The sequence below is a fragment of the Aedes albopictus genome, chromosome 3, assembly GCF_035046485.1.
Source record: "Aedes albopictus strain Foshan chromosome 3, AalbF5, whole genome shotgun sequence".
NCBI lineage: Eukaryota > Metazoa > Arthropoda > Insecta > Diptera > Culicidae > Aedes > Aedes albopictus.
Window position 1 is genome coordinate 282,795,882 of NC_085138.1, and position 14,491 is coordinate 282,810,372.

The 14,491-nt window shown below is 43.3% G+C and overlaps 1 non-coding gene across 1 annotated transcript; it reads left to right on the top strand.

The window, feature by feature from the left end:
* The first annotated feature begins 886 nt into the window (after window positions 1-886).
* On the top strand, window positions 887-959 carry Trnar-ucg (transfer RNA arginine (anticodon UCG)). Its single transcript has one exon. It is a non-coding gene; the product is annotated as a tRNA-Arg (tRNA).
* The last annotated feature ends 13,532 nt before the right edge of the window (window positions 960-14,491 follow it).

Here is a 14,491-nt window from a genome sequence, read left to right on the forward strand (position 1 = left end):
GTATCGTTGGTCAAAAATGGCAATTTAATCGTAACATAATAAATATATGCTGCTTAATCTAAGAGGGACGTACGCTGTAAAGAAGAATAAAATAGTCAAGCTGCAAAGCAGACTCGGTCCCAGTTGGCACGTTACGTCCAAAAGAACAAAAGCGGAAAAAACATACAATTTCTATCGAATGCTTTCAACATAAAAACCTGTCGTCACATCTGGCATCCCTGCACATCGTCGTCGTGGCATCAAACCGACGGACCGAAGGCATTTGAGGGAATGTTGCCTCCTGGAATGCTTCTTCCTGAAAAGCCAAGTGCATTCCCAGGCAAAGGAGGCATCCAGACACAATGGCCACCCGACCGGCAACATCGCCGAAACCGGAAGCTGTAGATTTTCGCAGTTACGCATTCACAAATCAAATTGTAGTTAGTTTTGTGCGCCCTGTTTCTTTGGATTCGGTAGGTACCTACCACGCCACTACTCGAAAAAGCATGGGAAGTTGTTAGGGGTTATGGTTGCAACGCGCGTTACCCTACCCGTCCATCGTCGTCGTCGTCGGTGCGCAACCTTGCTTGTCGCCTACCTACCTAGCTACTACATACAGGCCTCTTCACAAATAGGGTAGGAGATTTATGGCACATTTTCACACTTCAAGGCACGCAAGCAGAAGTTGGATTGAAACGAAATGTGCGGGAAAAGCCCTCTCCGTAAGCTCCGATGGATGGACGATAATGGTCTTATCTTGACAAATTGTAAGCGTTCCGTTTCTAGTTCGGAGAGCGTTGAATTATCACACCGACTGCTGGAAGGGGTGATGAGAGATTTTGAGGAAGTAATGAAATTCAATTGGCCGTGTTGTGTGGTGCTATGAGGACCATCACCAAACATGTGCGGCCGTGTGGCCTAATGGAGAAGGCGTCGGACTTCGGATCCGAAGATTGCAGGTTCGAGTCCTGTCACGGTCGATTTGATCTTTTTTGGTGAGTTGATTTTTTAATTTGTCCAGATGTTTTATGCACTGCTTATAAAAAAGGGAGAAACAATAACTATCCGTACATATTGAAAATGCCACAATTACGGTAGCTGTTACAAAGGCGCGGCAACCCGAGCAGGAATGAATAACTGACACATAACTGGAGCATACCAAAGGCAGGTATCATACCAAGACAAGGTATTGGTCGGTTATCCAGGTATTTAAAAGTAACTTATTTTGGTATTTTGTTGGTATTGATACAATACCTCAACGAGTTATTAATTTGGTGTTGAGGACTGCTTGAGGTATTATCCAATTATGGAAAAATTGCTATTTGTATGGAAAAATTGCCAATCATTATTTAGGTATTGCCATACCTGATGTCATTATTGACGCGTTATGCACAGAATACACACATATTTTAGGTATTTTACCTCTTATGCAGGGCTACTTAATACCTCATTCAGGTTGTAGGTATTCAGTTTTCCATACCTGAGTTAGTTATTCTTCAGCTATTTTCTCCTGCTCGGGAAGCACCACATCCAGTTACAGCAGCTGCTGTTTAACCCTAGTAAGATCTTGGGGTCAATATGACCCAGACAGTCACGCTGAACGTGCAATACGTCAGCATGGTGCACCAAACCTAACATCTTAAACATAAACATTGCAATGAGCCATTCATCGAATCATCAATCCGGTCGTATGCGGGTCTTCGAAGGTATGATTTATGAATTAATTTGATAATTGACCGACTTGAATTTAAGAGATACCGGGAGTGACCCCTTTTCGGTAAGAGTAACATTACCGATAGTGAATCTTGATGCAAACTTCGAATCCTTTCCCGGGCAGAGTTCAAGTACTGACGATCAAAATGTGATATTGGTTTGTTTAGATAAGAGGTAAAAGTACTGAAAATAATAGCAAAAATTTGTTCTTGAACCATCAAACCAAAAGCAAAATATGATATTTGAAGATCTATCAAGAGCTAAATGTGCTATGATGACGATGTTCCAGAGGTAAAATTGAGATATTATTTTCAGCACTTTTACCTGTTATCTCAAACAAACAAATATCACTTTTTGTTCTCAGCGATTTGGTTGGCTGTATGCGGCCCCTGCGTCTTAATCAACCTTCCGTAACTCGCGCGATTGGCCACCACCGTCGGCACCACGCTAATGCTGAGTACAAAAAGCGAGATTTTTTCAATGTGTTGTACAAAATACAACATCGCGATCGTTCGAGGGTTAATCCCGGCCAGTGTGATGAGACGAGGCACTGATCAACGTTTTGGTCCTCAGTTTGCACTGGGGCGGTCGATCCGAGGCAACCGTAAGGGGCCATCCACAAACTACGTTGTAAGGGGGGGGGGGGGTTCAGAATCTCCCAAAAAATGATCACGTGGTTTATGGACAGCCCCTAAAAGGTGAGAATGTAGGTTGTAACCATAGCATCGTGGTCAAAATAGTTCAGTAAATTGCTAGGCCTATTGTTTATGCTCACGTGGAAAAAGATAGATCACGAGATCACGTTATGTATTGGAGGTTAGTGATCCTGCCAAGTCGACAAAGCTGAAACAGGTCATCGAGTTGTCTAACAGAGTTAAAGATTAGTGTAATCTCACGCGAAGGGATTGGGATTATCAACGTCCTAAGGGAACAGTTTGCTCCACAAGATGTGGTAGCTTTAAAAAGGTGTGAGTCCCCCTGAACTCCTTAAAAACGCCCCTGTGACCTCCTGGAACCCTCCTTATGACATCCGCCGGAACGCTTCTGAGACACATTGAGACACCCCTGAAACCCCCTGAGAACTACTGAAACACCTTTGAGGCCCGCTAAAACGACCGTGAAACGCCCCAAGACCCCCAGCTGAATGCACCTGAGGCTCTCTGAAATACCCCTGGAACTTCTCTGAAACTCTTTAAAATTGTCGGCGTTAGGAAGACTGGACTATTTGTTTTGCAATGATTTTGAGAACATGCCCTGCAAGCACTATCAAGCAGGATATCAAATCAAGCGCATTAGTTTTTGAAGTATGTACTATAATTGTTTCATGGATTGAAAAATATGCATCAAAATAACGTCGAAAAGTTCAGAGTTGTCAAATTTCTTCGCATATCTTTACCTGACCCAAAAAATCGCCTAGTCCACTCTGACTTAACGACGACCAAATGCTCCTGAGACCCCCGGAAGCACCACTAAGACCCAAAGTAAGCCCCGTGAAACCCTCTGGGACACCCTGAAATGTCTCTGAGACCTCTTGATGCCCCCTGAAACTTCCATGAAGCTCCCTAAAATGCCACTTTAACGCCCTGTAAGTCCCTGTAAGAACCCGCAGGGACCTCTCGAAACGCCCCGGAGACCTCCACCTCCTGATGCCCATTCTGAAACCAACAGGGACCAGCCGCCCGAATCGCCACTGAGACCTCTCAAAACGCCCTCAAGACCCCATGAAGCCCCCAGTACTCCTCTGTTACCCCCTGAAATCGCATGAGACCCCTAAACCACTCCTGATGCCCCTGACTCCCCCTAAAAGTCTTCGGAGACTCCTTCTTATGTTCTCGAGACCTTCTAAAACAATGGTTCCCAAACTTTTCGGAGCAATCGCCCCCTTGAAGCTGTTGAAACATATTTTCGCCTCCCTAGGCTTGCTTTTTTTAAAATACGATTCGAAATTTTGGAATTGCATTAAAATCTACAAATTCTGTCTATTTTGTAAGCCACTAGAACAAAACATGCTTTTTTCACTGTATTTTTTATTTTCATCATGTTTTGACGTGCGCAAAAAAATATTACATTTTCATTTACTTTTCAGCTTTAAATTGAGGAAGTTAGAAGCAAAGGGATGTAAGTGCCAAAAACCCACTTTCAAGTAAATGAGGTTTAAAGTTTTTTACCAATTTTTCATAACATACAAAATGTATGGAGTTCCAGAATTAACTAAATTTTTTCCGATTTATTATGTTATTTCTTAACACCATAAAAATAATCTTAAGACAGTTCTTGAAGGCTTGAAATCGGAAGAAGAGGGCTCTTGAATTTATAATATAAAATCGTGAATAAATAGCATTCAGAATCATATTTTTTGCTAGAATTTCAAGGAAATGTAACTTCTAAATAAAAATATTTCCAAACATCGAAGAAGGAAGAATAGATGGTAGGGTTTTAGGATTCAGCTTTATAAGTCGTCTTGGTTTTATCAAAGAAACTCTAAATGTTCGACGAAGATTAAAATTTCACCGTAAATTAGATAATGTCGTAATTACACCTAAATCTCGTTTTACGTCCACTATTGGCTTAGCGAGATAAAATTCTACTGCCAAAATATTAATTAAAATAGACATTTTTATATTTTTGTACACTTCTCTCAATCACGGAGATGTATTAAAAAATATAAAAACGTTGAATTTGCTCATTGTCTTGGCGGTAGATTTTTTTGTCGCATAGCCATGCATGGACGTAAAAAAAGGACGAGGTGTAATATGCCGAATATTAAAACAAAAAACTTTCAAGTACAGTGGAAAATTTCAGCAATTTTACTAAATAGGTAGGCGTAAAATGTCATCTTGAATATAAACTTCGAATAACGGGATATTTGTAAAATCAAAGAAAGAAAAAGGCATAGGAATCTTAAATACAATCATAAAATCCCAAATTTTGTTTAAAATTCTATCAGAAAATCTCAAAATTCGATTGAAAAACTCTGGTAAAATGAAAATACTTTCAGAGCTTCTCTATTTCTTGGAATATATGAATGCTTAAAAAAACGCGTTTTCAATTTAAGGCTCCCCCCAACCGACGCGACTCTTTTCCAGCGACACGATTTTTTGTCGCTATGTTTTTGTCGCGAAATCGCTGCGCACTGATTTGAAGGGGACCTTCCACACTGCGACGACGTCGTCGTAGGCGACAAGCGACAGTGCAGCGATTTTTGTACTTGTCGCCGGTGTGTCGCGGCGCTGGTCGCTGCATGCACAGTTTTCGTCGCTGTCGCGAGGCGACTAAGTTTTGTTTGTGACTAGTTTTCGCTTTGGTGTAGATGGTTGATGCGACGCATTTGTCGCTGTAGTTCTTGAGAGAAATCACGGCGATAAAAAATCGTGTCGCCGGAAAAATCGCCTTGGTTTGGGGGAGCCTTTACACCTGAGACCAGGCTTTCCAAATGTACAGCCTTCTCGCAACAGCCCGCGCAAGGCTGAATCGACACTCTCTTATGTGTGCAGACCATCTCTCGTTACCGTGTGCAACACCATCAGTGAGAAATGTATCGCCAACAGCACGCACACGCATGAGAGAAAGATGTATTGAAACAGCCGCTGCTTCGGCTGCTTGTCTGACAGTTGCATACTTGAGTCGTATCGAGCCGAGTGGGAAACGTCGCGAGTATTGTTAGCCGCATGGCGATGACAATCTTCGGCTAACCAAGCCGGCTGTCGCATAAAGGCTGTCATAGGCTGTCACGGGAGCACATGGCTTAACGCTAAAAGTTATTCACAAAATATGTGCTCAATAAATATTTTTTTACAAACATGATATGCCTTTCACAAAATGCTTCAGGGGCGGAAAGAAGTTTGAGCCAGCTTTTTTCAAAATTGTAATCTGGCTAAAATATACCACTGATGTGAGATTAAACTGTTTTTTATATTGAAAACATGGCAGTGCATTTCGCATGCCAATAAAAAATAATGCTATGCAAAATACTCTACTAGAACAAGACTTACAAGTACATATTCTCTATTTGAAAAATTACATAATACATTAAATGCGTCGAAAATTTTAAGCGTGGGATATACCACGATACTCGACACGTTCAACAGAAGTAAAATGCTCGGGCCGAGCGCAGTGATTTTCTTCACTTCGTGTACAGCCAACGAGAGACGGTTTGGGTGAGAGCCGAGGTTGTCATCGGCGAACGAACGCACAGCGAAAGCAGACGATGTGAGCAGTTCCCGACAGTGATGTTGTACGTCGCATGAGTTTTATTCTGTGGGCTGTCATGAACCATGCATTCACAGGGCTGTCATGGGAATAAGAGTGCGACAGCCATCAAAATGCTATCATGATGCGGTACTTTTGGGAAGCCTGCCTGAGACAAATCAAGGACACACAAGTTTCGTATTTCTTTAAACATGAAGAATGTATCAAATCATATTGTTGTGAACTTGCGAGTATAATTTCTGTATTTACTTCATTTTTTTTAAATATCAGGTTACAACAAATGTACTACATAAATGTTGAAATTTCAAACATGTATTCGAGTATTAAGTACATTAAGTAGATTTATTATATTAAATCAGACGTTATTTGATAGTTGGCATTTTAAATTATTTACAACTAAAAACATAGGTATTGCTGTGTTCAAAAAAAAAACGAAAAATGTTGTTTTAAAAGAGATCTGTTTTCACTTAATGGCTGATGGCTCAAGAAAAGCACATTATCAAATTCTCCGAAATAGTTGCACTTGAGTTGAGATTAGGTTTTCAAAATGAATCTTTCTGAAAATAATTACAACCCGTTCAAGCGGAACTTATTCTATTATTTGGTAAGGTATAATAAGCCTGTTAAATACCAAATTGATATAGAAACTTTTCCATTTGTTGTCGATTTATTCGACCAACTTTCAAAAAATGACAAAAACTCCTATTGACAAAGAGACCGAAACTGTCAAAAAATACCCGAAATCACTCTGATTGAAATGGTTTTCGGAAAATCGCCCCCTTGTTGAATTTTTCGCCCCCCAATTTCTAATTTTTAAATTTTCGCCCCCTTCGATGACGTTTTCACCCCCAAGGGGGCGATTTCGCGTTCGCCCACTTTGGGAATCACTGTTCTAAAACGTAATTAAGGCTCTTTGAAGCCTCTCTGATACCCGCTGGGACCCCCTGAAACGGCCCTAATACACATCCAACAGCCCCTGAAACCTCTGAAAGCCCTGCATAAAAAGAGGTTTCAGTGTATAATTGAAAATAAATTGCTTCATAAAAAAAAAAACAAATTTGATCCATATAAAATAAAGAAGGCAAAACAATATTGATAAAATTCACAAAAAAGGTTTTGTCCTTGTTTATTAATAACGTAAGGACATTTTCACGATTTTTTAATATAATAAAACCTCTTATTATGAGTGTTATTTTTGTGCACTTTTCATTTTATGCCCTGCATAAAAAGAGGGAAAGCTACTCAGAACCAAAACTATAAGAATGTTCAATAATGACGGGAACTATTGCAACGGTGGCCGGGGGTGAGCAAAGGAAGGTTACAGGGGCGTTTCAGGAAGTCCCAAGGGGTTTCAGAGGGGTATCAGTAGATCTCAGTGGGGTTTTCGGGGGTTATCGAAAGCATTGCAAAGAGTTTCAGAGGATTTTCGGCGGATTTTGTATGCGTTACAGTTACGTTTTCGGGGGTTTCCGAAGGTGTCACATGCGTAGGGTTCGAGGGAGTTTTAGAGGGATTCCGAAGGCATTTCAGGAAGTTTAAGAGTATTTTCGGCGGGAATCAGAGGCGTTATGCAGGCGTTTTCGGGAGTTTCGAAGGGTCTGAAATGCGTTACATGGGGTCCGCGGGGGCTTAAGGGGGATTATAGAGACATTTCAGGAAGTTTGAGTGCATTTTCGGCAGGAATCAGAGGCGTTACGGAAGAGTTACAGAGGAGTTTTCGGGGGTTTCGGATCCTCACAGGTGCGTTACATGGCGTCCGAGGAGGTTCAAGAGGGATTTTGGAGACATTAAAGGAAGTTTCAGGGCATTTTCGGCAAGACTCAGAGGCGTTACGGAAGCGTTACGCAGGCGTTTTCGGGAATTCGGAGGATCTCAGATGCGTTACATGGGGTTCGAGAGGGGTTAAGGGGGATTTTGGAAGCATTCAGGAAGTATCAGAGTATTTTCGGCAGGATTCAGAGGCGTTACGGAAGAGTTACAGAGGATCTCCGATGCGTTACATCCGGTCCGAGCGGGTTTCAGGGGGATCTCGTAGGCATTTCAGGAAGTTTCAGAGTATTTTGAGAGACCCCATAACAATATCTTTTGCAATGCTGATTGATTTGAAGGTGTTCTCGAAACCCCCTGATCAGGGCTGATAAGTATCAGTCTCAGTGCCTGTTTTTCAGCCGAAAATGAATGAGTGCAACGGGCATTTTCAGTTCCTCGATGTGAGAACTGACAAAGCCCGAGAGCCCCATTCGTAAGCGACCTAACCAAGTTACATTCCCAATCATCCACACACTACTCATGCTGAAAGGCCATTCGTCTCAAGCGGTGGCTTGTGAGAGTGAGAACCCTACCAGTTACCACAGGTAAAAACACTCAACTACAGAAAATTGAATAAACATTGGCCCTGTCAGCTCTCACCTTTAGCACGCTGCGTACGAGTGTGAGTACCTTTTTCATTTCACTCCCGTGTTGCCGATTGGAAAACAACAATGACAGGCAAACCAAAACGAAGTCAATGAAAATAAGGAAAACATAGGCCTGTCAAAAAATTGCAACCCTGCCATTGATACGACCCTGACCTAAAATGCCTCGAAACGTCCCTGAAACCTCCGTAGTCCCATTGCAACGCCCTTGAAATCATCATAATCAATTTGAAATGCCTCTGAAGTTCGGTTGGACGCCTTTACTTACTTACTTTCAGTCCTGGGCACCCACGGAATTGAAAGATTTCCATCCTGGGCGATTGCCAGCCATCGCCTTGACATGTGGCCAGGTTAAATTTCTGTCGACTTGCATGATTTCGTTATTGAGGCTACGCCGCCATGAGCCTCTGGGTCTCCCTCTGCTGGGTTCCAGTCTAACGCTTGTTTGCAGATTTCGTTTCCGCCCCTGCGTAGAATGTGGCCGACCCACCTCCACTTTCGCTCCCGAATTTCTGTCGCTATCGGCTTTTGATGACATCAACGATGGAGCTCCATAAAGCCACCATGCATCGAATTATATACCGCAGGCCAAGCCCGTGCACAAGGGGGGGGGGGCGGTTTTGGGTGTTAAACCCTCCTCATTACCGACGCTCCATACACTAGGCGCCCCTCCGCCTTTTGCCGAAATTGGCCCCTCCCTTGGCGCCACTTCTGTGGACGGGCCTGCCGCAGGCATCTATTGATATAGACCTGCAGCCGTTACCGATGATTTTCTCAGGGAGACCTTTGCGCCTGAGGGCTTCCCACATGTTTCCGTGATTGAGACGGTCGAAAGCTTTTTCGTAATAACTGAACACCAGGTTAAGAGTCCCTTGGAATTCATTGACTTGCTCCAGGATGATATGGAGCGTGACAATATGGTCCACACAGGATCGTCCGACACGGAATCCTGCTTGCTGCCGTCGGAGAGTTGTGTTAATCTTTTTTTGTATGCTGTTAAGTATCACTTTGCAGAGAACTTTGAGAACGATACACAGTAACGTAATGCCCCGCCAATAATCGCAAACAGTCGGGTCACTTTTTTTGGGTACCTTAACTAAACGCCTTGCATCCAGTCCGTCGTAAATTTCCCATATGTTGCAAAATAATTGATGCAGTAGTTACTACGGCGTCAACTTTGAGCATCACAGCTGGCATGTGATCGACCCCTGGGGCTCTGTTCAATTTCATGCTACGGATGACTGTTTTTATCTCCTGCACTGATGGAGCTCCGGTGTTGACACGGGTTATGCGTCGAACCCTTGGCGGATCATGCTGAGGTGTTGATGGCGTGGCCGACACTTGAAAAAGGTTTCCAAAGTGCTCGAACAAGCGTTTCAATTGGTCAGCCGGGTCGGTCAGTAACTGTCCAGACGTGTCTCTCATGGGCATCGTAGCATTTATCTTAGTCCCACTAAGGTGACGTGAAACATCGTAGAGAAGACGGATGTCGCCGGTGTTTGCGGCTTTCTCGCCTTCGTTGGCTAGGGAGTTCGCCCACGCTCTCTCGTCCCGTCTATATGAGCGTTTCCCTTCCTTCTCGAGAGCCGAATTGTCTACGGCTACGGCTTTAGCTCCTCGTGTTTCCACTCGCTCTATCGCGGCTTTGGCGTTCCTTCGCTCTTCTATATTCCTCCAGGTATCATCGGTGATCCACTGCTCTCTCCGGGTGCGTAGCTCACCCAAATTATTCTCGCCGGTGGCGATGAAGACGTTCTTGATGGTGCTTCATTGATCTGCTACGCTTCCACCTGCTGGAATATCCGCAGCACGGTTCTCTAGCTCCTCGGCGAAGGACCTTTTCACCGCAACGTCTTCCAGTCAGCGTATGTTGAACCGGCGCCCGATATTCTCCTCCTGTCACTGCACTGGATCCTAGCAATGCGCAGTTGGATCTCGCCGATCAGGAGATGATGGTCGGCTGCGGCACTGATTTTGTAAAACGAAATATTTTGCATGAGTCGATAGTTTAGATGTTAATTGACGAATTTATCCTTTGATTGATTAAAAAAAATATTTCCATGCTTAATGACTTGCAGTTGAAGAAGCCCAAAGTCGCATATTTTGCCCTATAAATTGAGGTATAGCTCAAAATTGTGACGTGCTGGAGCAAATCTGAGCCAAGATTCAGATTCAGCGGCCCAAAATCTGTCAGAGACACATAAGTTTGCTCTTGAGACAAAAAAATGTTGCGCTGTGTTATGGACAAATATTGCAGTTTTATCTTTAATTGGATGTTGTTATAAATAAATAAAAGCATGCTTTTGCTGCAACAAATCGTGTAATGCAAAAATAGACGCTGGAGTATACTGTGTTTAAAATCAAACAGCTCCTCATGAGATGTTGCTTTATATGAGAAAAAGCCACTGGGAATTACTGCACTTCAGCAGCAGTATTTCGTGAAACTTCCGGGTACACCCCCGGATGACCAACTGCAACACGCCTCACCCCTCTCGGAAGCAGGAACCACACGCCATGCTGATCAAAGTAGAAACCACCCAACAGGACGCAGCAGTGTGCCATCGGCAATTCCCCAGCAGCTGCAACCTCGTTCCGTCCGTGCACGTCGTCGTCATCGTCGTCGTCGTCGTTTGTCGCCGTTTGTAACCAACTGAAGGCTGTTCAGCGATGCGACATAAAATGCGGTTTGAAGATATGCAATAAATAAAACGGATAAGATACGCGATTTCGCAGTACTCACACGGAAAGGACATACATAATACAGCACCCCAGTCCCAGTCGGCAGTCGGCATGGCGCAGCAACGCGCGCGCGAAGAGGACACTTTGAGACCTGTCGTCCAGCAGCAGCAGCAGCAGCAACAGCAGTTAGTCAGGACGTGGCGTGGTGGCCACAATTGCCATGCGGACCAACACCAGTCCCCATTTGATTATGTATGGAAATTTAACAAATTACATATTATGACACCGAGGCGAGAGATACGTCGTCGGTCGATGTCGCGCTGCATCGCTGCTGTTGGTTAGGGTTGATTGGAATTATTATCGCGTCGGACAAAAGACAAGATTGAATAACCTAAACACGGCAAGTGCTATTCAGCATTGATGCGATACGCGGTTGACCGATCATAATCTGCGGCGAAAGGTCCCCAAAGTGCAAACGCTGTTGACTGCAATGGAACGGGGCGTCGTTCATTAGAATACAGTGGTGACTCAATTTTGTTAACTTTTCGAAGCGCGAAGCGAATCCCCTGAAGGATAGAGTACAGTAAAAACAGCCATCAGCTACGCAGCCGAGAGCAGAATCAGGAAATTGGAACGAAGACGACGGAATTATTGGTTCGACGAGTAGTGCAGAACGATTTCGAAGGAGAAGAATGCAGCACAGTCGTTCATGCTGCATCATAGAATCCGGAGGAACGTGGAACGATAAAAACAGAAATGGAAACAGCAGACCTGCCTCATTTGGAAGGAAAACGCTGTGTGGAGGCGGAGTGCGAGGAAATGGACTTGCTGTATCGTTCTGTAGAACCGTGGAAGTTCTACAAGAAGCTCAACGCATCTTGAGCGTAGCTAGAGGGCGGGGCCTGGGGAATAATTTGGAGAAGGAATAATCTTTGGAGAAATTTCTGGACGAATGCTTGGAGCAATCCGTGGATAAATTCCTAAACGAATTCATGATTGAATCACTACAGGAACCCTGGGAGAAACCTCTGGTAGAATTCCTGGAGCAATCCCTAGATGAATTCTTTGAGAAATCTCTGGAGGAATTCCTGGATGAATTTCTGTAGCAAACCCTGGAAAAAATCCTGAAAAAATCCCTCGATGAATTCCTGAAGGATTCCCTAGAGAAATCTGGGAGGAATCCTTAGAGAAATTTCTAAAGAAATTCTTAAGAAAGAATTTCTGGGGGAATTTTTGAAAAAATCCCTGGAGGAATCCCTGAAGCAATTTCTGAAGGAATCTCAGGAGGAATGTCTGGAGGAACTTCTGGACAAATGCCTGGCGTAATCTCAGGAGGAATTCCTGGAGAAACCCCTAAAGGAATTCTTGGAGAAATTCCGTGGAACTATCCCTGGAAGAGTTCCTGGAGGAATCCTTGAATGAAATTACAGGAGGAATCTCTAGAGTTATTCTGGGAGAAATCCCTGAAAAAGTTTCGGAAGAAATTCATAGATAAATTCCTAGAGGAATTCCTAGATGAATTTCTTGAGGAATTCCAAGAGGAATCCCCGGAGAAATTCCTGCAAAAAATTCGAGATAAGTGGAATCCCTGAAGAAATTTCTGATGTAATTCCCAAAGGAATTTTTGAAGAAATCCCTTGCAGAAAAATTTCTGGATAAACTCCAGGAGGAAATCCTGGAAAAATTCTCGAAGAAATCCCTGGAAAAATTCCAGGAGGAGTGCCTGAATAAATTCCCGAAATAATTTGTGAGAGAATCAATAGAGGATTTCCGGGAGAAATTCCTGGAGGAATTTCTTGGAGAATTTCCGCAGGAATTCCTGGATCAGTTTCTGGAGGATAAATTTCTGGAGGAATTCCTTAAGAAATAACTGGCGGAATTCTTGGTAGAATTCCTGGATAAATTGATGGATGAAATCTTGGAATAGTTCCTGGATATATTCCGCGAGAAATTCCTGGGAGAATTTCTGAAGGAATCCTTGAAAGAATTCTTAGAATAATTCTTGGATAAATTCCGGGAGAAATTTTTAAAGAATCCCTAGAGGATTTCATGGAGAAATTTCTGGAAAAATTGTTTTAGTTATTTCTGAAGGAATTCCTGGAGAAATATCTGAAGGAATTTCTGGGCTAATTCCTGTTGGAATTCTTGAAGATATTCCTGGAGGAGTCCCTGAATTCTAGAGGAATCCCTATAGAAATCCAAAGTTGTTGCAAATTGAATCCTCTATTAACACCTATGTGCCTGAGCCTCATTTTGCACCCAATTTCAAAACTTCAAAAATCTGATTCTCAGCCGTTTCTAATCGAAAGTTAATGAAATTTTGACAGTTGATCACAAAATCCTTCTAGTTTATGTAACCGGTATCATGGTTCCGGATTCTTCCATTGTTTCGGATTTATGGCCGGGGGTACTGGGGTAACCTCCTTATCAGATAGAGGTGCAACCTATAATTTGCCTTCGAAAACTAGCTTGCGGCATATCAAACTTCATTATTTGCAAAACAAGAGTATTGGACCATGTTTCCAGAAATTTGGGAAATACTGGCCACTTCTCCGGATGTTCCGGAAACCTGGTGCCCCCAGGGAAGTGGCCACTTTTTGATCGGTTCTGAAGCCTAGCTTGCGACATATCATACTTCATAATTTTGCAAAACAAGAGTATTAGATCATGTTTCCAGGCATTTCGGATACACTGGCCACTTCTCCGGATGATTCGGAAACCTGGTGCCCCTAGGGAAGTGGTCACTTTCTGATCGGTTCTGAAACCTAGCTTGCGACATATCAAACTTCATGATTTTGCAAAACAAGAGTATTGCATCATGTTTCTAGAGGTTTCGGATACACTGGCCACTTCTCCGGATGTTCCGGACCCAGGTGTCCCCAGGGAAGTGGCCACTTTCTGACCGGTCCTGAAACCTAGCTTGTGACATATCAAACTTTATGATTTTGCAAAACAAGAGTATTGGACCATGTTTCCAGAAATTTCGGATATACTGGCCACTACTCCGGATGTTCCGGAAACCTGGTGCCTCCAGGGAAGTGGCCACTTTCTGATCGGTTCTGAAACCTAGCTTGTGACATATGAAACTTCATAATTTTTCAAAACAAGAGTATAAGATCATGTGCATTTCGGATACACTGGCCACTTCTCCGGATGTTCCGGAAACCTGGTGCTCCCAGGGAAGTGGCCACTTTCTGATCGGTTCTGAAACCTAGCTTGCGACATATCAAAATTCATGTTTTTGCAAAACAAGAGTATTGGACCATGTTTCCAGAAATTTGGGATACAGTGACCACTTCCCCGGATGTTCCGGAAACCTGGTGCCCCCAGGGAAGTGGCCACTTTCTGATCGGTTCTGAAACCTAGCTTGCAACATATAAAACTTCATGATTTTGCAGTGGTGTGGCCAGTGTATCCGATATTTCTGGGAACATGCTCCAATACTCTTGTTTCGTAAAATCATAAAAATTTGATATGTCGCAAGCTAGGTTTCAAAA